Raw genomic sequence first — 22,164 nt, forward strand, 5'->3', positions numbered from 1 at the left:
TTAAATTAAACAGCTGGTACAATTTGGATCTTAAATGTCCCCCCAAAGGCACATGTGTTAAAGGTTTAGTTCCATAGCTTGGGAAGTGGTAAAAAAAAGGTAGGACCTACTGGAAGGTTTTAGGTTATTGAAGGTGTACCCTCAAAGGGTCCATGGGACCTTGGTCTCTTCCTCCCTCTCTTTTGCCAGGAAGTGAGTAGAGCTTTGTTCTATTACGTGTTCCCCACCATGATGTGCTATCTCACCACAGGCCCAAAAGCAACACGGATGACCAAGCATGTACTGAAACCTCCAAAACTATAAACCAAAATAAACACTCTTTCTCTGTAAGCTGATTATCTCAGGTACTTGTTAGACTAATGGAAAGCTGACATCATGCTGAGTTAAATAGGCCAGTCACAGTACAGGTTGAGTATTTCCTATCTAAAATGCCTAGTACCAAAAGTGTTTCAGATTTCAGATGTTTTCAGAGTTGGGGATATTTGCATTTCTACATTGGAGCTATCTTGGGGATGGGACTCAAATCTAATACAAAGTTCACTTATGTTTATCTACATAGCCTGAAATTAATTTTATGCAGTGCTTTTGTGTGCCTATGTTTGGGCTGTGACCTGTCATTTAAGGTTAAGTGTGGAATTTTCCACTTGTGGTTTTGGGACAGAACTCAAAAAAGTTTTAGATTTCAAATTTCCCATTTTTTTGGAAAGCACATACAACCTGTATTATGTGCTTTCATCTATAGAAGCTACCTAGAGGAGTCAAACATGCAGAAACAGAAAGCAGAGTGGCAGTAGCTATGGTCTGGGAGAAGAAGGGAAGAGGGAGTTGTTGTTTAATGGGTAGAGAGTTTCCGTTCTACAAGATGAAAAAGTTCTGGAGATTGCTTTTACAACAGTGTAAATATATTTAACACCAGTTTATTGTACAATGAGAAATGCTAAGATGATTAAATATGTGTTATGTGTTTCTGACTACAATTTAAAATTTTTTAAAAATTAAATAGTCACATTTGGCTAAGAGCTATGGCATTGAACCACACTGCTACACTGCAGTAGTATCTCCCTAACCTCAGTCTCTAACCACCACAGACTTCCCTGGGGATTCATGGCTTCCTCTGGGAACATGGTATAGGCAATCTCCTGGAGCTCACTGCAAAGGAGCTGCTGCTACAACACTCACCCTGACTGGTGGCAAGAGGATTGCCTTCAGGCTTGTGGGACTGGAGTGCTGTACTCCTGTAGCTAGGAGACCACTGGCAGAATGTCTAGACAAGGAGGGAGGAAGCCGCATGGGAGAAAAGGTCTTTGTCCTCAAGTTCAGCGAGGAGTTATTGAAGGCATGAATGCTGTGGGCGTGGGCAGGGGCTTTCTTTGCATGACTGCCAAACTGCCCTGCCCCTTTATCTCCCTGAAGCTCGAGTGACCCTCATCAGTCACCTTAGTCAGTAATAAGAAAGCGCTGAGATGCCAAAGAGGAAGAAAATGACTCTCTATGTGAGCTATGGCCTTGTTAACTGTCTTGCAAATAACTGTGACAAACTGCCTTTCCTGACACAAAGAATGGAACCCCAACCCCAAGCCAGGATTCCCTACTCTCCACCCTCCCAGCTTTACTGAGTAAGTTTAAATTCAATGTCTTTGAATTACCACTTTCCAGAATAGCAAAGCAATGATTTTACTATTTTAGTCACTGATAAATTCGTTTGGAAAATTATTGACATTCCTGCTGAACTGAAAATGAGACAAATGATACTCATTTATAAATTGATTTTTCTGTCATATAGCTGCTATTAAAATACAAAGGATTAATGAAGTATTTGGGAAAGAAAATATCTAACTAAAAATTGGGATATAAATACCAGCTGATGATAATCATACACATACATTAGCCCAGACTCACAAAGTACTTCCTAAGAGAAAGACAGATCTGCTAAGTATTTTTTTTTTTTTTGAAAACTAATATAGTAGAGCATAGTTTTAGGTCTCTATAGCCAAGGAATTCAAGCTCTGAACTGTCAATCCCTTGATAGAAGAACTATCAAGAGAGACCATATGGGGTATTAAGTAATGTTAGTTTTCTGACACTAACAAATACTTGAGATAATCAACTTATAAAGAGAAAAGGTCTATTTGGCTCACAGTTTGGGAGTTTCACTCCATGATCTGTTGGCCCTGTTGCTTTGGCCCTGTGGCGAGGCAGTGCATCATGGCAGGAGCACATGACAGAGCAGAGTTATTCCTCATAGCTGGGAATCGAAAAATGAGAGATGGAAGGGGCTGGATTCTCACATCCCCTTTGAGGGCACACCTCCAGTGACCTAAGACCTCTCACTGTCACTGGGCCCCAGCTCATAATGGTGCCACCATCTTCTCGTAGCACTAAGCTGGGGAATAAGCTTTTAAACACATGGGTCTTTGGGAAACATTCCAGATGCAAGCCTTAGCAGGAAGCAGATGCTGGAGCCCACCTGGGTTCAAATCTCAGCCATGTCCCTACCCCAAGCCATTCATAAAAGGGACAGTGAGGTAGTGCACTCCTCCCAGGGTTTCCATGAGATCTGAATGGCACTTAATAGTACCAACAAAGTGCTCCAGATACCCTCTGGACACACGGTGAAAGAATGAAGGATGCATGCCGCAGCCTGTTCCTGTGTCAAAGTCTATTTGTTCAGACTTCAGAAATACTGTTTTTCCTGAAATATCTAAGTGCCCTTTCACTTTCTGAATGTTTGCTTCATCGTCATCAGTGTCCTTTAAGAGCTGCTTATCATTTCCCTTTCTAATGTCAAGGGTCTTACCTCCCGAACTTCAAAAGATATACTTGCCAGCAGCATGGTACAGGATGTGGGGAAGAGGCAGGTTGTAGACTGCTTAACCCAAAGTGTTGCCCTAGATAATGTTTTTTGTTTTGTTTTGTTTTTTAAAATAATTTTTTAGTTGTTGGGAATCGAACCCAGTGCCTCACACGTGCGAGGCAAATGTTCTACCTCTGAGCTATAACTCCAACCCCCTAGATAGTGTTTTTAAGAAACCTGAATTAACAGCTAACATTTTAAGTCTAGAGATCTCCCAGAGACATTCAGATATTTGTACTTTGCTGACAACTCAGAGATCTGGCAACACTGAGTCACATCCTGTGTGACAGTGAGACGAGTTGGGAAGTGGCTCCTTCAAAAGGTCCTGTACTCCTCCAGGACCCTTCTATTACCTGTCCCTATTGTCCCCCGGGGGGGGGGGGAGAATGGCAGGCTTTAGAAACACAGACCCCAGTTCCCAGCCAGACTCCACCCACTAATTCTGATGGAAATGGGACGGAGCACCCACATACAATATATCACCAGGGATTAAATGTGAGCATATGGAAAACACCCAGTGCTGCAGCTGTATACAGGAGGCACTCAATAAGTGCTTGCATTCCTTTCCTACTCCTCACTGGTGATGCATTTGCAGGTCTACACCAGTCCCCACTACCATCCTTCCCCCCCCTCTCATCAGTAGTTGGCCCCAAACTTCTCAGATACACTCACATTCCAAAGTACAACTGAAATGCACTGAAAGGCTCAAATCTTTTGATCTAATTATCAGATATCAAAGACTACAGACGACACAAGGGGATGCTCTCAACAAAATCAAGACTACAGGAAACCAGAGAACAAAGCTGGCTTCTTCTTCAACAGCAACAATTAAAAAAGAAACAGCAGGGGGCGGGGTGGGGAGAGCAAGAGAACAAGTTATTTAAGAGATACAACAAACAATTGCAGTATTTGGATCCTGATTTAAACAAACTATACAAAAGTTTGTCAAGGCAGCTAGGGTAATGTGAACGTTGGTTAGGTATTTGTCAGATGATTAATATTTTAGACAGGACATGATGTCTATGAACGAGCCCATGTCTTAAAAAGACACACACTGAAATGGTCCCATGAGGAAGACTATGATATAATGCAGGGTGGGGTGACAGGGTGACAGGGTGACAGGGCAAGGGCACAGACCAAACAAGACTGGCTAGGAGATTAAAACCTTTAGAGCTGGGCGGTGGCACACAGGGTTGACTCTATTTTTCTCCTTACTTTTGTGGATGCTTGAAACTTTCCGTAATAGATAACTTTATGTGAAGCACATCAAATGTTTAAAATTATTTTAAGGTTAAAGACACTCCTGGATGTTTTCTTAGAATGTCCACTGACAGCTTACTTGTCCACTTAGACACGTGAGGAAGGAAGGTAGGACTAGGAAGGATGGGGAGAGGTTCTGGTAGGGCTTGGGAGTGTTCGTGCACTAGGGAGAAAAGAAGAGCTCCAGTTCTTTCTCTCTGGAGCTTCATTTTCTGTCTTTTCTTCAAGTTTTAGACATTTGTCTCTGCTCAGCAAACCACAAGTGCCCCAGGGCAAGAACCATGTAAATCCTTACCTCCCAGGCACCTCCTACAGAGACTGGCACAGTTCAAGACCTCACTATATGTTTGTTGAGCAAATGAAAGGAAGAATGGTATCTATATTTCATCTTCAATGAGAGAAAAAGATCAGCAGAATCCAGTTTGGACAAAACGCTCCCAGTCTGCAGTTCAGTTCATGGTATTGAGATCTGGCCAAGAGTCGAGTGGTCTAGGGGAACTTGTTAAAAATGGCAGATTCCTAGTCACCCCTCCTCAGGGATTCTGTTCAGCAGGTCCAAGCTGAGATCCCAGAAAGGAGAGTTTCAACAAACCCAAGGGGTTCTGAGGCAACCAATTCAAACTGGTGCGTAATATCCACAGATAGGGGTCTTAAACATCTTTGTCTCTCAAAAGTATTATTCATTTTATCTGTCTGGTTCTTTTGTTCACTGTGGAAACTTTCAACACAACAAAACAGAGTAGTCCAATAAATCCCCTTAAGATATCCACCAACCTCAAGGGCCATCAGCTTATTTTAAGGAAACCTTTTAATTTTATCTGAATTCAGACACAGCACTGGCAGCAATACCCTCTGTCTTGGAGATGGAAGTGGCTGAAGTCGTGACCCAGGTTAACTTGAAAGAGAAAGGTCTGGGTTGTTTTCTGGTCTGACAGAGTTGTAGATGACTGTGCTTCCTCCATCCCTTTGGCTTGAAAACTGGAAATCAAACTACACGACAATCAGGAAGATTTGGATTAATTGTTATTTAAATACTTTAAAGAATAAAAGTCCCATTCAACCTTGTTTTTTTTTGTTGTTTTGTTTTGTTTTTGTTTTTTTGTGCTAGGGATGGAACCCAGGACTATACACCTGTAAAGAGCATGCTCTATATTGAACTACACCCCAGTGCTCACTGAACTCTTTAAGAATACCTTTTTGAGCCGGGCATAGAAGTGCACACCTGTAAACCCAGTGGCTTGGGAGGCTGGGGCAGGAGGAATGCAGGTTCAAAGCCAGCCTCAGCAATGGCGAGGCACTAAGCAATTCAGTGAGACCCTGTCTCTAAATAAAATATAAAATAGGCTGGAGATGGGCCGGGGTTGTGGCTCAGCAGTAGAGCCCTCACCTAGCATGTACGAGGCCCTGGGTTCGGTCTTCAGCACCATATAAAAATGAATAAATAAAGGTATTGTGTCCAACTACAACTAAAAAATAAATTAAAAAAAAATAGGCTGGGGATGTGGCTCAGTGGTTGAGTGCCCCTGAGTTCAATCCCCAGTACTCCCCCCCACCAAAAAAAAAAAAAAAAAACTAATTTGTTATTTAATTCCAAAATTACAGTTTGAAGGATGGGGATATAGCTCAATGGTAAAATGTTTGACTAGCAAGTACAAAGCCCTGGGTTCAATCCCCAGGACCACAAAAATACAAACAAAAAAATTCTATAATTTAGATGATTAAAGATAGGAAAATTTTTCTATTTAAAGTTGAAAAAACCAAAATCCCAAGACATCAGTGACTATTCAACTTGACCATAACCCCTGATAATTTAATGGACCTCTGTTAGTATACCTCCACATACTGCAAATATACCTACTTACATGATCATAAGAATAAAAAAAAATTTATGTTATGTAATGAGCTATTTACACATATTGTGAGAAGTTAGGAAATATATCAATACATGGGAGAAAGCTAATGAAATGAAAAGAGGACACACAAATGTACATACGGTACCATTTAATTTATTCATGTTATCTGTAAAGATGCCACAGAAAATTACAACAAAATGCAACAAAACTATTAGGAATAGTAATAATAAGATTAGTGGATCATAGTTTTATAAATAATTTCTTAACCTCTATCTATTCAAGCATTTTCAAATTTTCCACATGAAAAGAAAGAATCTGTAATAAAAATATTCTTAAAACCCAGAAGAGTTGCAGTCAAAATAATCTATCATTCGGGCTGGGGTTGTGACTCAGTGCTAGAGCGCTTGTCTGGCATGTATGAGGAACTGGGTTCAATCCTTAGCACCACATATGGCTAAATAAAATAAAGATTCTGCGTCCATCTACAATTAAAAATATTTTTTAAAAATAACAATCTATTATTCAATTCACTGCAGTGAATAAACATGGCCCTAACACAGGGCAGAGACTTAGGGGTGGAGGAAAATCCCACAGCTCAACCAAAGCACATGAACTACATTTATCTTTAGCAGCATCTGATTCCGCATCTGATTCTGAAAATGATATGATATTCATATCATATTTACAAGATATGATCACAATGAGAAATATAAATTAAGAAAAATACCTAACTTAATGTTGTTTCATGTGACAGACTAGTAACTAAGGAAATGGAGTTTTCTATAATACAATGAAATGTTGTACTTCAAAATTATTATCTACTCATACGTAGCTATTACTTTTCCAAAGTATTTTTCAAGTCCAATAAAATATTTTTGTATGATGTTTCCCAACTTTTCAATGTCAAAATTTTTTCATGGTCAAAATAGATTCTACTGTCATGTATAACTTAAAAGAACAAATAAAAATAGTTTTTTTTAAATAATGTCATTACTGTTGGCTAGGGAAAAATATGTAACGAATTTTCAATGAATTTGTACATACTCAATGACAACACAGTCTCTATATACTTGAAAAATATCTGTCTCATTATTCTGTGCATATCCAATGTTGGGGCACACCTGAATTCAAGGATCACCTGCAAAAACTCCACTCCCTCCTGTACTCTTCTACCTACACTCTGAGGGTGCACTTAAAATACGATTCCATGTTTTACAAAGGCAAGCTGCATAAAACAAGGGCTCTTTAAGAGATTCTGAAGTGAAGGAAAAGAGAGAAACTGAGTGACATTCGTTCCTCCCTGATACAATTTTTTTTAAATGCAAGAAGTAGGAAACTTAAGTCGGATTCATTTTTCACTCAAGCCAGCCAAATTAGAAAAATATGGTCAGATCAAGTTCATTGCAAGGAAGATGCTCCCCTGCATATGACAGATCGGAAGATAGTTTTCCATCTTTCACAGGAAATGAAGGAATGAAAGAATGGAGAAATAAAGGAAGAGAGAAGAAAGAAAACACTTGTACCACATTAATGATATAGGTAAACAGTATACAGTCAGAATAATTACTCTAAGAAGCTACAGGAGGGCTAAAAAAGTCAGGGTGATGCACATTATGGGTACTGTTGTTCTTCATCTGTAAAATGGGGCTATTGATGTCAACCATGCATATAAGATAATATGTAAAGAACATAAAAATTAAAGGTGCATTCAAGAAAAGTTTGTTCCTTGATCATGTTCTTAAAGAGCAGAGTCCTGGAAATAAAGAAAGAAGAATATGTGTTTAAAATAGGCAGCCTGTGGTTAGCTGCCAAAAGCATTCTTGGTGGGAAATCCTTGGGAACTACTAAGGGCGCTGCATCGAGGGTCCTTTCATTTCCCTCTGTTCTCATTTCTGACATTGCTGCCATTGTATCCACTAATCTGGCAAGGGTGCATTGAATTATGACCTTCCTCTCCCCACCATCTGTTTTCCTCTCCCATCTAAACAGCACATTGTCTATTCTGATCTCTTTCCTTTAATGTGATTTGATATGTACCTGTTAACTCTGTGAAATGAGATTTTAAAACAATCTTTCCATTCATTCTTAAAATGGAAGTTTACTCTCTGTTGCTGTAAAAAATATATACCTTAAACATCCATTCCCCACAGAAGAAATAAAATAATAAAATATAAATCCTGCCGGTATAAAACCAGAGGATTACCTTATGTTTAACAGAATGAAATTAAAAACCACTTAGTAAAGATCCATTAATGCTCAAGCTATTTGCTGTGTTTTGCCATGAGCAAATTTATCCCATTTTATTATCGAAAAGGAGTCCATATACATACATATGAACATATTAGCATATATGTGTGTACAGGTAATTTATGTAACTAGACAATGTACAGATAGGTTGACAGACAAGAAACTCAAATTATTAACATCTAATTGAGAGTTGGGAGTGGGAGTGTGGATGAGGTTATAGAAATAGAAACTTTAAATTTCACTTTGCCTGGTTACATAATTTAAACATTTTTACTGCAAGGTCATATTACTTTATTGGCTTTTTAAATTATTTTTTAATCTGATAATTTTAGAGACTAAGAAGAACACTTTAAGACATTCCATTTATTCTTTCAGGTCACTAGGACACTACTAAGTACAATTAAAAAAATACACTAAGGCTTCACTTTGAGAGAAAAGAAAAATATTCTGGAGAGCTTTTGATTACTACATAATTCAAGTTAGGATTTCTAAGAGGTCAGATGAATTACCAACATGTATTTTGAGCCTCTAGTCATGTTCAAGCACTGTGTTCAACGCAAGGGGAAATAGGCTATTTTCAAGGTCATTGGGAAGAGGTGGTGCTCATGGACACAACCAAGAGAGGAGGAGTTAACTGACTTAAAACATCATTAAGAAATGTCTGTGGGAGCTCTCAAGATACATTGCTCACCTCGGGAGAGTAGATTAGGCCCTGGGAGATTTAAGTTAGATGTACAATCAGTAAGAACAGAGGAGGCACCCGAGCTATCTCCCAGCTTCTGCTGAGGCTGGAGCTGGGAACCCCCATTCCTATCCCCCTCTTTCCTGGCATCTTGCCATTCTGTCCAGTCATTTCAACCCCTGGGTGATGACATCGGGAGTTTCTGAGTAAGCGACAACAGGCAGATGTGACTAATACACATATGCCTAAGAGCTGCTGAGAAGAACCCTGCACAGAAGGCTCAGGCTGACTGGGGGTGGAGGAAGAGGCTGGAACACCACTCAGCACAGGCTAGGCGGAAGTGCTAGGGGCAGCGGCTGATCTATCTGGGACACAAAGCAGGTGATGCTCTGCCTCACTCCAATGACTCTTTGCTACATTTCCTGGCTCTTCCATTGGTTTATTTCCCAAGCCAGACTTTTTTGATATGTATGTGGGGCTGGGGATTGAACTCAGGACCTGAGCGTGTACTAGGTAAGCACACTGCTCCTGAGCTAGAACTCCAGCCCAAACTTCTCTTTAAATTGGCAAAGTATTTCCAGAGATCCACTGGACCTGTGAGTGGAATTAAGACTGAATGTATACATTCATTTGATGGGGGTAACTAACATAACCATAATCATACAATCTAAAAATTTACCTTAGAACATTCAGCGTTCACTGTGTGTTTAATGTTATACTGCTAAACAATATGCATAAATAAATGTGCATAATCATTTAATCTTCACAATAACTCCATCACATGGGTGGTATTTCCACTTCACAGATGAGAACACTGAGGTTAAAAATGGTGAAGTAATTTGGCCTGGTTGTATAACAAGAAAGGATTTCAGAGGGGAATTCAGACTCCAAAATGCCCTTAACAACAAGGCTGCCCAAACTCCATCCAGCCAAAAGCAGAAAGTATTTTTCCTTAGTGTAAGTTTTCCTTGAGTCCACCATTAGAGTTTTGTACTCCTCCTTAGATTCTTCCAACTTTCTGATAGATTTACTGGAGAGATGCCCAAATCCTCAATGAAGAAAACTAAGGCTTTATAGGGACAAGGAAGATCTGAATGGCAGGGAAATGTTCCTGTTCTTTGCTGGAAAGAAACAGTTACACAGAAGTGTCAGTCTTCCTTAAATTAATTAGCAGAGTCAATATGGCAGCAATCAACGCACAAAAAGAGCTTTTGCAAAAAGTATGTCAAAAGTGATCTTGAGGGCTAGACATGCAACTCCCTGGTAGTGGACATGCTTAGCATGTTCAAGATCTTGAGTTCAATCATCAGCAATATCAATTAAAGAAAAAAAAAGTTCATCTGCAAAAGATATGTGGGATTAACCAACAAGTTGCAGAAATAAAACGAAATGAGAAATGATTAGCCCCACATGGCATTAAACTACATTGCAAAATTTCAGTATTAAGATAGCTTGTGTACTGTGGGCAAAACTAGATTAACAAAGTAGAAAGTCCAAAAATATAGGTATAAAACATGGGAAATTAGTGTACAGTGAAGGCCAAATTTGAGGTGAAAGGTGTACTGAACAAAAGAATATAATGCTGGGATAATTGATTCTGTGGGATAGAAAGAAGGGAAGAAATCTGTCCCAGTCACGAACTCACTCCCATCCAAAATAAGTTACTCTAATTAAAAATTTTTAATTTTTACAAAATAAAGCTATAAAATATAAAACATCTGAATAAATTTTTTAAAATACTCTTAGAAAAGGAAAAACCTACCTAAGCAAGTAAAAATAAATAATAAAACCAACAACTCACAAAGGAAAATATTAAAGACTTAATTGTAAAATAGTGTAAACTTCTTAAAGAACAAACCTTTTAAACGAAATACTGAGATATGCATTTGTAACATCTATCAAAAAGAAATATTTTCCTTCATATATAAAGAGCTCTTCCAAATTAATAAGAAAAAGATCACCCCAAAGGAAAAATATGAAAAGTACAGAAATACTACCAGGCAGTGTGCACACCCATAATCCCAATGACTCAGGAGGCTGAAGCAGAAGTGTCGCAAGTTTAAGACAGTCTTATTAATTTACCAATACCCTGTCTCAAAATAAAAAGTCCTGAGAATGTAATTCAGTGGTTGTGTGCCCCTGGATTCACTCCCCAGTACTGCACAAACCCAAACCCAAACCCACACACAACTTCTAGTTCTGCTTTCACAGATCTGGAGTTACTGGTTCATGAGTCAGAAAATTCAAATTATAAGAATTCAAATTATAGAAAAACCATCTGACTTTAGTACAGCTTCAAAGTTATTTTAAAATAGGCTTATTACTTACTTTTACTTAAAATTGGATATTCAAAAAATTAGGTATATAGCCCATTTCAGGTTTTTTTTTAGAAAGAAATTGGCTTAATGGTTCTCCACAAACAGCTAATTTTTTAATCAAAGAATTCACTTCTTATCTTGAAGATTTTGGTTAAAAATAGGTTTTGATTCTTAATTACAGCTGCAGACCCATCACTAGAAATGTGAATGTGAAGTAGATGGCTCAAGAATTTAAATGGGCTTGAATTAAGAAACTAAAGTATAGTCTCTTTACTTACAAGTTTTAAAATTCAGGTGACAGTTTGGTTCCCCATTGCTCAGTGTTTGCCATCCTAATAATGACAAATGTGCCCTTTCCCCCTCAGGTTTTAAAAGGTAGCATGTGGAACTCTAAACCAAGAGTAAGAGGACCTGGATTTGGGTCCTCATATTCAGCTGCCAGCCATATGGCCTTGGTGGTCCATCTGCCCTGCTTCAGCTTCCCTTTTATAAAAGGGGGGTTCACAACAAGCCTGCTCAGGATGCCTCCAGCTCTGCCACTCCTGACCTTCAGCCTCATCTTCCCACTTGCTCCTTCATCTCTTCCTTCCTAAAAGACAAGATGGCTGGCAGCACAGCAATGAAAAAGGAATGGAAAGCTGCATTTAAAAAGGGGGGGGGGATCCTAAAATGAGTCACCTTTCAAGAATTTGCCATTCTCTGGTGCCTGGGTCTTGCTCATCATGCTATATCAGCTCTTCTAATGAAACTTGCTATTTGTATTTGTTGTGTGCACTATTCTTGGATTACGTTTACACTACACATCCATTCCTTTTAAAAGCAGCTGGTAGGTACAAAACATCCAAGTTGTGCATCAAACAGACATCTTTAGTTATCTTTAGTTAAGCCTGAAGAAAATCAGATCAAAATCTTAATTCTGAATAGGTTTTATAACCAGCTTTTGACAAGTTAGGGGAAATAACTGCAGCTCCCCAAACTTCCCACTTACTCCCCAAGACCATGCTTACACGCTAAAATCTAACCAGTTCCATGAATCACTTCCTGATACCCAAGAGAGCCTTCCCTCTCCTTGATTCCCTCACCAAGGCTTAAGTCACGGGGCAGCTGCTGTTGGCTGTAGTCTGTGCTGCTTCCCCGCCTGGCCTGATTTTTCATGCTGCCATTTTGAATTAACATAGGTTTCATCGGCAAGTAATGCGTCTTCAAGTCAGGCGTGGATCACAGTAGACACCATCACCACAACCACCACCACCATCACCATGGTGAAACTGGACACAAGCCTCATTCAAGACACCTGCAAGCTAATACTAATCAGAAAAGCTATATCGTTTAATGAAATCCTACCAAGTCAGCTTTGAGTCACAGAAAATAAAGAGTTTCCTTAGATTCATACGGGTGTAATGGGCATTTTTTAATCCCTAAATACGAATTCTCGACAATTCTCTAAAATTCAATCTTCTCTTTTGCTTGGCAGACCTCAATGAGTGAGTGATGTGCCGGAGAGAGAAAAAGCAAACTGAAGAGCCAACGATAAACTGAGGTGGACAATCATCTCAGAAACACACCAGTGCCTTTCACCCATAGGCGCCCTGAGGCCTGCACGTTAACCTGCCCTGACCCCTCTCGCACCCCCAGGAATGCCCGGGTGCCGCTCGCGGGGAAGTTGAGTCAAGTCCTGCGCGCAGCCAGCCTAGACTAGAGCAACAGCGCGCTCAAGCCCGTAATTGGAAGACAGACCCGGACACCCTTGGGCTGTAGCAGACAGGGTGGACGCAGGGGGCAGAGCTGGGCCAAGGGCAGCGGCCTCGCCACGCAGCCGTGTTCGCAGTCAGCCTGCCACCGCGGCAGGTGCGTTAGCTCCGAGAAGGTGCCAGGCTCGCTCCTTCACCCACGTTGCGCCGGGGCGAACTCGGAACCCCGAATCCTGCCAGCCACCCGAACGATGGAGGAATGGGGGGAGCACAGTCACACATTCAAGGGGTGGCAACTTGGCTGCCAGGAAAGAAAACAGGAAGAGCGGCCGGGAGATGTTATGAGTTAAAGGCAGGTGGAGGGAAGGACAGGGTTGGAGTACGGAGGGCGGGGTGGGGGGCAGGTTCCAAACAGGCTGCAGTGCCTGCACCCCGGGGTGGGGCGTCTCTCTCCTTCGTCCCCGCATTCCCTAAACCTAAGTCACCCCCGACCCTTTGCCGAAGCCACCTTTCTTCCCATCCCCAAGATTCCCCAGCCTGTCTGAGCCAACCCTGGAGGGCAATAGGCCCGGGGTAGCACTACTTGCAGGCTCCAAAAGCGGCAGGCGACCAGACGCTGGGGACTGCGATGGCGGATGGAGTGAAACCCGCCCGGGGAAACGGCGCTGCAAAGGCCCGGAGCTTCCAGTCGTGGCCAGCCGCGGCTCTCACCTGAGGAGCGGCGGGATCCGGGCTCGGCCCTGCGATGCGGTGCTGTGACCGGTGAGGCTGAGAGTGCGCAGCGGCTGGATTACTGCGGCGACATTAGGAGCTGCAACTGCAGTGTCGGAGGCGGCCGCCGGGCGCTTCCCCTTCTTAGACTCCGGGCTTTCAGTCCCACCGCCCCCTGCTAACAGCTGGCCGGGATCACGTGACCGCGAGGCCCACCCTCAGCGTCTCAGCGCTCTGGGCCCCGGGGCGCCGCAGCACCCGCCACGTCTGCCTTGCGGGGGTTGGAGCGCTGAGCTCCACCTGGCAGGGGAGGGGGCCAGGGAGCGGGAGGGGCGGCCGAGGGGCCAGATAACGCTACACAAAGTGGCTCCCTCTTTGCTTGAGTTTGATTTCTTGGTCACAATTCTATCGAACGGAAAAACCCAAGCTTTAATAAGACAGCTTCCTCCGGGCGCCTCTCCCTGACCCCGCGGTTTGGTTGCTACATCCTGGCCTCCGCGCCTAAGCAAAATTCCCCCGCGGAGAAATGTGTTCTGCAACAGCTTGACTTGCCCAAGTCAACTCCCTGGTTTTAAAGAACCATTTTGATAACGGCAGACTTTATTAAGCCTGGCACTTGGACACTGTGACCCAAAGAGTTGAAGTAACTATTCCAAGGTCACATAGCAAGTAGCAAAGCCAGAATTCCATGCTGGGGTTAATAAATTTGGTGGTGGGGGGTGGGGCGTGAGGGTCAAGGTCCTGGTCAAGACATGATAGTCCATCTGTTGCTAAAACAAGACTACCTTTTTATTAATTAATAAGAAAAGACCATATAAAATGATACAAAGAGAGTTCACAGGAAAAGGAATTCAATACCACCCAGTAGCATGAGAAGATATCTGACTTCACATACCTGCAACCAAATCTAAAAAGTAACATTTTCTACCTGTCAGATTTGTAAAAATAAAAGTTTTATACCTCATGGTATAAAACAATTTGGCAATATCTCTCAAAATAACAAATTCATGTATAGTCTTTGACCCAGTTATTCCACTTCTAGAATTTATCCTAGAGATATACTAACACAGGTGTGAAATGAGTGCAAGGTCATTCATTGCAACAGTACATCGCTAGCAAAGATTGGAAACAAATGTCCATGAAAAGAAGGTTGTTCAAATACATGACAGCTCATCAATACCATGGAAGGCTATCCGGCTTTTTTAAAGTCTCTTTTTCTTTAAGGATGCTCTCTCTGTGTACTGATACAAAAAGATTTTCAACCTATATTAAGCAGAAGGGCTTTTTTTAAACAATTTTTTAAAATCTAGGTGAAGAACATAGAACATTGTGTGTCTTAACATTTGTTAGAAGAAAAATATCATATGCCTGTACTTTTATTTTCAATTTCATAGGCTGTCTCCTATGTTTTCAAATGCACAGAATATCTTTGGAAGGATACATAAGAAATGTAATAGTAGAAGCACCAGGAAGGAGAGCTGGGTGACTGGTTGCTAAGGAAGGAAGGAGACTTTTTCCCATGTGCTTTGAATGTTGTGCCCTCATTTAATACTTGCAACACAAGTAAAAGACAATGGGAGAGAACTGAGGAAATGAGTGTAAATAATACAGAATAAAGCATTGGTTCACACTCTTAGAGCACAAAAGTGTCTTAATTGTTCATTTACTCCAACTAAGGAAATGGCAACACTTTAAGTGTAAATAATCAGCATTGGAAACTCCTAAAGGTCTTATTCCTAGAGCCTGGCCCAGATGTCTTGAATTCAGGGTCTCTAGGGTGGGAGCCAGGGAATTTGCATTTTTTCAAGCTCTTCATTTGTTTCTCTTGCTTATTAAAGTCTGACAGTCACTGTTTTAAATGTCTAGTTTAAAAGCATGCCATAAATCACCATCACTATAAAAGCAAATGCAATTCTATAACTTTCTGTGTTCATTGGTTGTCATTTCTCATGTAAAGGACAGCACCTGCACATCATGCTGTATTTTGGTGGCAGCCATGATCTTAGGACCCACACAATGGGGATGGCCAACATACCTGCTTCCCTGAAATCTTTAAAGCCTATTGGTGTTTCCCCACATGTCTATGGAGACTGAGGCCCCCGCAGTCCCCAGGCTCTGTACCAAGAGGCTTATTACATGGTATTCTTAGCATTGATTAAGCAGCCGTGGTAGCTTTTTCTGAATTTGAATAGGAGACAGAGACCCTCCTGCCATTCAAGCCATACAAATAGAGATAAGGGAACAGAACAGTCCAAAAACTCTGAAGAACTTCAAGAAATATTAGTTAGGGCTTTAATGACTTGCCTCAATTATGTGAGGTTTTAGGTACAGGGAGATTATAAGGTTTTGTGAGCTAGCTTGCAAGGAAAAACTTGTATTCAATAACATGCAATCATTACACATTTATATTCCATCTAGCCATGTTCAAAGACTTAAATAAAATTATACCAGGTTTTCTGTTTTATTTCCACACAAGTAGGCAAGTATTTCTTCTACAGATAGAAAGATGATTTCAGCATAGAAGCATTGTTATGTAGGGATACTCATAGAATCTCCCTCTGGGCAAAAACTACAGAAACATTCTGGATTTATTTACAGACAGTAAAATGAAAATAAGGTCACTGGGAAACCGAAAATATTTGATCCTGATAGGTTTAAAAAATATCAGAACTGCATATCTTCATATATCATCCCTCTTCCCATTTTGGATCACTTTTAAGAACTTGTATAGCCAGGTGCACACCTATAAGGTGACTCTGGAGGTTGAGGAAGAAGGATTGCAAGTCTGAGGCCAGTCTCAGCAACTTAGTGAGACCCTAAGCAGCTTAGCAAGACCCTGTCTCAAATTTAAAAACAAAAAGGGGGCACTGGGATTGTGCTCAGCGATAGAGTGCTCGCCTAGTGAGCGCCTAGCCCCAGGGTTCGATCCTCAGCACCACATAAAAATAAATAAAATAAAGATATCGTGTCTAACTACAACTAAAAAGTAAATATTTTTAAAAATAAAATAAAAAATAAAAACAAAAAGGGCTAGGGATGTAGCTCAGTAGTAGAGCACCCCTGGGTTCAATCCCTAATTCAAAAAACAAACAAACAAAAACCCCTGGAAGAATGGAAGAAAATTCCCTGACACTAATGGAAAGTGGCTATTTTGAAAGAAAATTTACATAAATACCATTTTCCTGCTTTGCTGAGAGGTACATTTTGATTTTTTTCCATATTTATCACTCTAAGGATTCATTGAGGTTCTTGGATCTGCAGACTTACAATTTTCATCAATTGCTTGGCCATTATTTCTTCAAATATTTTATCCATTGCACCATCTCCTACCAAATTCAGGGATTTCAATTATACATATATTTGATATTTGCTCATAGATCACTGAGGTTCTGTTCTGCCTTTTTTTTTTCCCAGTACCTTTTTCTCTCTCTGCTTCCTTTTGAATAATTTCTCTTGGTATTTATTCAAGTTAGTTATCTTTTCTTCTGTAGTATCTTAGATGCTATAAATATCATCCGTGAGAAAACAGCAGAATGCTTTACAATTCTTATTACATATATAGAGCACAATTTTTCATAGCTTTGGTTGTATTCATAGTATATTCACACCAATTCCTGTCTTCATACATGTACTTTGGATAATAATGATCATCACATTCCACCATCATTAATAACCCCATGCTCCCTCCCTTCCCCTCCAACCCCTCTGCCCTATCTAGAGTTCGTCTATTCCTCCCATGCTCTGGCTCCCTTTTCCACTATGAATCAGCCTCCTTACATTAAAGAAAACATTTGGCATTTGGTTTTTTGGGATTGGCTAACTTCACTTAGCATTATCTTCTCCACCTCCATCCATTTACCTACAAATGCCACGATTTTATTCTCTTTTATTGCTGAGTAATATTCCATTGTGTATATATGCCACATTTTTTTTATCCATTCATCTAATGAAGGGCATCTAGGTTGGTTCCACAGTTTAGCTATTGTGAATTGTGCTGCTATAAATATTGATGTGTCCCTGTATTATTCTGTTTTTAAGTCTTTTGAGTATAGACTGCATCAGTGAGATTTTTATAAAAGTAGTATTCTTTTCATTCCCTGAGGCTCTCTTTGGTCCTTTTTATGCTACCCATTCTTCTCATATTATATGTGCTTTCCTTTAAATACCTGATCATTTTTATACTATTTTAATAGTTGTTTTAAAGTCCTTATATGCTAATCTTATAACTTCTGTCAATTTTTAAGACTTCTTTTTAGTTGTAGATAAATGCAATACCTTTATTTATTTTATGTGATGCTGAAGATCGAACCCAGTGGCCTCACACATGCCAGGCAAGCGTTCCATCACTGAGCCAGCCCAACTTCTATCAATTTTTAGTTTGTTTTTATTCCCTCACTGATCTTGTGATTTAGATGCCAGACTTAGTGAATTTTGTGTTATAAATGATAAATTGTTTTTTTGAAATATATTTTAAAAGGTGTTGGACTTTTTCTAGTTATCAATTATTTAAGAATCAGATGGATCTAGGGTTGTGGCTCAGTGGTAGAGCGCTTGCCTGGCATGTGTGAGGCACTGGATTTAATCCTTAGCACCACATATAAATAAATAAAATAAAGTTTCATTGATAACTAATATCTATCTATCTATTTATATTAAAGAATCAGCTGGATCCATTGGAAGCTTGTTTATAAACTGTTTAGAACAGTTATAACGTTAACTCTATGGTTACTTTAGTCCTATTCCTGAAGTATGACACACTTAGGGTCTCTAATGAATGAATGTTCCACATAATCAGTAAAATGATTCTGGCTGACAGAAATTTGAACGTTTCCCAGTTTTGTGTGAGCTCCGGGAATTGTTTGGTTTATAGCTCCCAATAATTGTTCTTGACCCAGAAGTTTTTCTTTGGCCAGCCATAGGCACCCACAGGTTATTACTAGTCAGTGACTCCACAAAATTCTTATGCAAATTTCCCAAGTTATTTCTCTGTTTAGTTTTCTCCTCTGCTGGCTCCTGCCCACAAGTTCTAGCTGCGCTGACCTCCCTAAACTTTTATTTATTTCTTCGATTCAGCCTGACATCAGGGCTCTGTTTTGTTTGTCTGTTTGGGGTGTTTTGTTTTGGCATCCATGTGTTTTGAGACCAAGTCTCACTATACTGCCCAGGCTGGTCTCAAATTCTTGAGCTCAAGGGATCCTTCTGCCTTAGTCTCCTAAGTAGGCGGGACAACAGGTGTGCACCACCACACCTGGCTTGTTTCCCTTGGTTTTGCCTCCAGCTGGGGTGATGGCTGGCCTTAACTCATTTGTCTTTTCTCATGGGACTCACAATCGTGTTTTGCCTGTTGTCCAACATCTGACAATAGTAGTTTCATATATTTTGCTGGACCTCCTAGTTGTTCATAATAGCTAGTCCCATGACTGTTTTTCCTTTATAGCTAGTGTGAAAGTATAGGAACACCATTTTTTTAAAAAAAAATGTATTTATTGCATTAGAGCTATGCATAATATTGGAATTCATTTTGGCATAATTATACAAGTATGGAATTTAATTTGCTCCAACTCGTCCCTAGTACTTTCCCTTTTCCTATCCCCACCCTCATTTCCTATATTCTACCGGTCTTTCTTCTATTTATCTAGAGATTTTTTTTAAATTAGTGCATTACAGATATACATAAAGGTGAAATTCACTGTGATATATTTATATAGGTACATAGATAGGATAGTTTGACCTGTTTCATTCCACTGTTTAGGAACACCAATCTTAATGCCCTAAATGGAAGCAAATTGTTCTGATATAGACTCAGACCCATTATTTTAAGAATTACAAATGTATAGTCTTCTTATGGAACTTCTTCAACAGCTAATTTAATAAGAAATGTTTATTCAACACTTAGACCAGGAATTGCACTATTGCTACATGGATTTTAAGAAGCATACCATAGCTCTTCTTCTCAAGAAGTCAGAGATAAGCCAGGAAAGTAATTTAAATATAGAGGCAATATAGCCATCCCTCAGTATCCATGAGCAATTAGTTCCAGAACACACCACAGATGTCAAAATCTATAGAGTCTCAAATCCCTTATTTTAAATGGCATAGTATTCCTTCTTGGTCTTTTGGCTAAGATCAAGTATATTATCTGTTTTTATCAGTTTACTATCTGATACAACCTCTACCAGAGGACAATAGATTAAATAGATTTTTGGAGCAAGGAGATGTAATAGGAACTTTCTCTATCTGTTCCATGCATCCACCTGGTATTTCAGTACCTCCAGGAATGGTGCACCTCACCCCACTCTTGTGGAATTTTTTTTTTTTTTTTTTTTAGAGAGAGAGAGAAAAATTTTTTAATCTTTATTTTTTAGTTTTCGGTAGACACAACATCTTTGTTTCATTTTTATTTGGTGCTGAGGATTGAACCCAGAGCCCCGCGCATGCCAGCCGAACACGATACCTCTTGAGCCACATCCCCAGTCCCCAACTCTTGTGTTTTTTAAAAGCAGGTTATTAGCTTCCTTCTTGTCTTCATGTCTCTTTTTTCTGTCGTTTTCCTTTTCTTGTGGTCCTTTTTCCACTTCAAGCTTACAGGGTTTAAGAATGGTTTGTTAATATTTGAGGATTAAAAAAATAAAATGGCATAGAGTTTGCTATACACATCCTCCCTACATTTTGTTTTATATATATATATATATATATATATATATATATATATATATATATTTTTAACTTGGTGCTGAGGATCTAACCCAGTTCCTCACATGTGCTAGGCATGTGTGCTACCACTGAGCCACAACCTCAGCCCCTCCTCTATACTTTAAATTATATCTAGACTATAATATTTAATATAACATAAATGCTATGTAAATAGTTGTCTTACTCCATTGTTGAAGGAATAATGGCAAGAAAAGATCTGTATATGCTCAGTACTAAGTTCTAGAAAAAACAATTACCATCTTCATTTGGTTGAAACCAAAGATGCAGAACCCAAGGATGCAGAGGACCAACTGTGTATGCATGTATTTATTATATATTCCTATCAGAGTAACACAAGGTTTATGCATAGGTAATACATTGATCTAGCATATTGGGAAATGTAAACATGTTTAAAAGAAGGTTGTAAATATGGGTTACCCAAACCCAGACCATTTAAAAAATTATTAACGATAATTTTGCCTTTTCTTCTAGTGAGTTTTATTGATCATCTAAAGAACCCCATGCATTGATTTTGAGGAGCTTGAAATACATTTGTGTAATTGAGAAATGCCTTTAGCACATTGCATAGAGAGGTGTTTTTCCACTTAATGCTTCTTTTAGCATATAATAGTAGGAGGAAGAAAAAAAGATCTGTCATTGAGCAAGTCTCCTGGGGATGAACTAGACAATGTTATGTGAAGGAGACACTTACGTATGGGTAAGAAAGCCTCCTAATTGCCTGTGAGTAATCTTATGAGAATCAAAAGAAGGAGCTGACAGTAAAGCCATGAAAAGATGAGAAAGAAAAGCACTAGTCAAGATTAGTCAGCCACCTGTCTTCATCCTTTGACAACCATGTTTAGGAGGTTCTTTTTTCCTGAATTTGGTTACCATAGTAACAGACCTTTAAAATGCCCTCAAATCAATTTACAGAATTACTGCCCATATTGAGTACAGCAACACAAAGAGATTGTTAAGTTGTTAAAATCTATTTTTAAATTATTATGTAATTTAAATGATCCATCAAGCTTTTGGATATATAATTTAGACAATCATGAATTGCATTTTAGCAAAAGGAATTTTAAATTCCTATCCATTATTATTAGATGATGGGTTTAGAAGTTCAATTATTAAAATATGTCATTTCAATGAATGACTTCTAATTAATTTTAAATAAGATAGAATTCACAAATGTTCTGAGCCTAGTTTTAAAAACACATTTATTATTATGCTTTACACTCATTGGTGAACTTTTAGGAGTCATTCATGGCTTTAGCTAATTGCACAGATAATTTAAAAGGAATTGCTGTGACTTGGTCTTGTGATCCTCAAAGAGCATATATGATTTCTTTCTTGGCATTGCTAGGCATTGAACCCAGAGCAACATTCATGCTAGGCAAGTACTACATCCTCTATCCTGATTTAAAACAAAACAAAACAAAAAAACAGTGTTTACACATGTGGAAAAAAATCTGCCTCATGCTATATACAGTTGTTAAAATAAGGCTTGTTTTTAAAAATTAAAAAAAATTATAGTGACTGTTGATTTTTATTTTTAATGATTTTAATTTAAACTTTTTTTGGTACTGGAGATTGAACCCAGGGGCACTTTACCACTGAGTTGCATCCCCAATCCTTCTTATTTTTTATTTTGAGACAGCATCTAGCTAAGTTGCCAAGGCTGGCCTTGACCTTGCAATCTGCCTCAGCCTCCCAAGTTGCTAGGGAATTACAGATATGTGCCAGTTACGGTGTTTGGCTGCCATTTTTAGCAAACGAAAGTTTATCAAGAATTGTACAAATTGAACCTCTTTTACAGGAAATTTTAATATCACTTCTCACTTAACATAATATG

At 39.5% G+C, this 22,164-nt stretch overlaps 1 protein-coding gene and 1 non-coding gene across 2 annotated transcripts in view; one reads left to right on the forward strand and one right to left on the reverse strand.

The window, feature by feature from the left end:
* The window catches only part of Scrn1 (secernin 1), a 59,983-nt gene extending 46,173 nt beyond the window's left edge, over window positions 1-13,810 (reverse strand). Inside the window, exon 1 of the mRNA XM_077796770.1 lies at window positions 13,617-13,810. The gene's annotated coding sequence lies outside the window, so the exon portion shown is untranslated. The remainder of the gene's footprint in view (window positions 1-13,616) is intronic.
* A 5,906-nt stretch (window positions 13,811-19,716) lies between these two features.
* Window positions 19,717-19,907, forward strand: LOC113191747 (U2 spliceosomal RNA). Its single transcript, XR_003301931.2, has one exon. It is a non-coding gene; the product is annotated as a U2 spliceosomal RNA (small nuclear RNA).
* Window positions 19,908-22,164: the final 2,257 nt, after the last annotated feature.

The sequence above is a fragment of the Urocitellus parryii genome, chromosome 3 (genome assembly GCF_045843805.1).
Source record: "Urocitellus parryii isolate mUroPar1 chromosome 3, mUroPar1.hap1, whole genome shotgun sequence".
In the NCBI taxonomy this organism is placed as follows: Eukaryota; Metazoa; Chordata; class Mammalia; order Rodentia; family Sciuridae; genus Urocitellus; species Urocitellus parryii.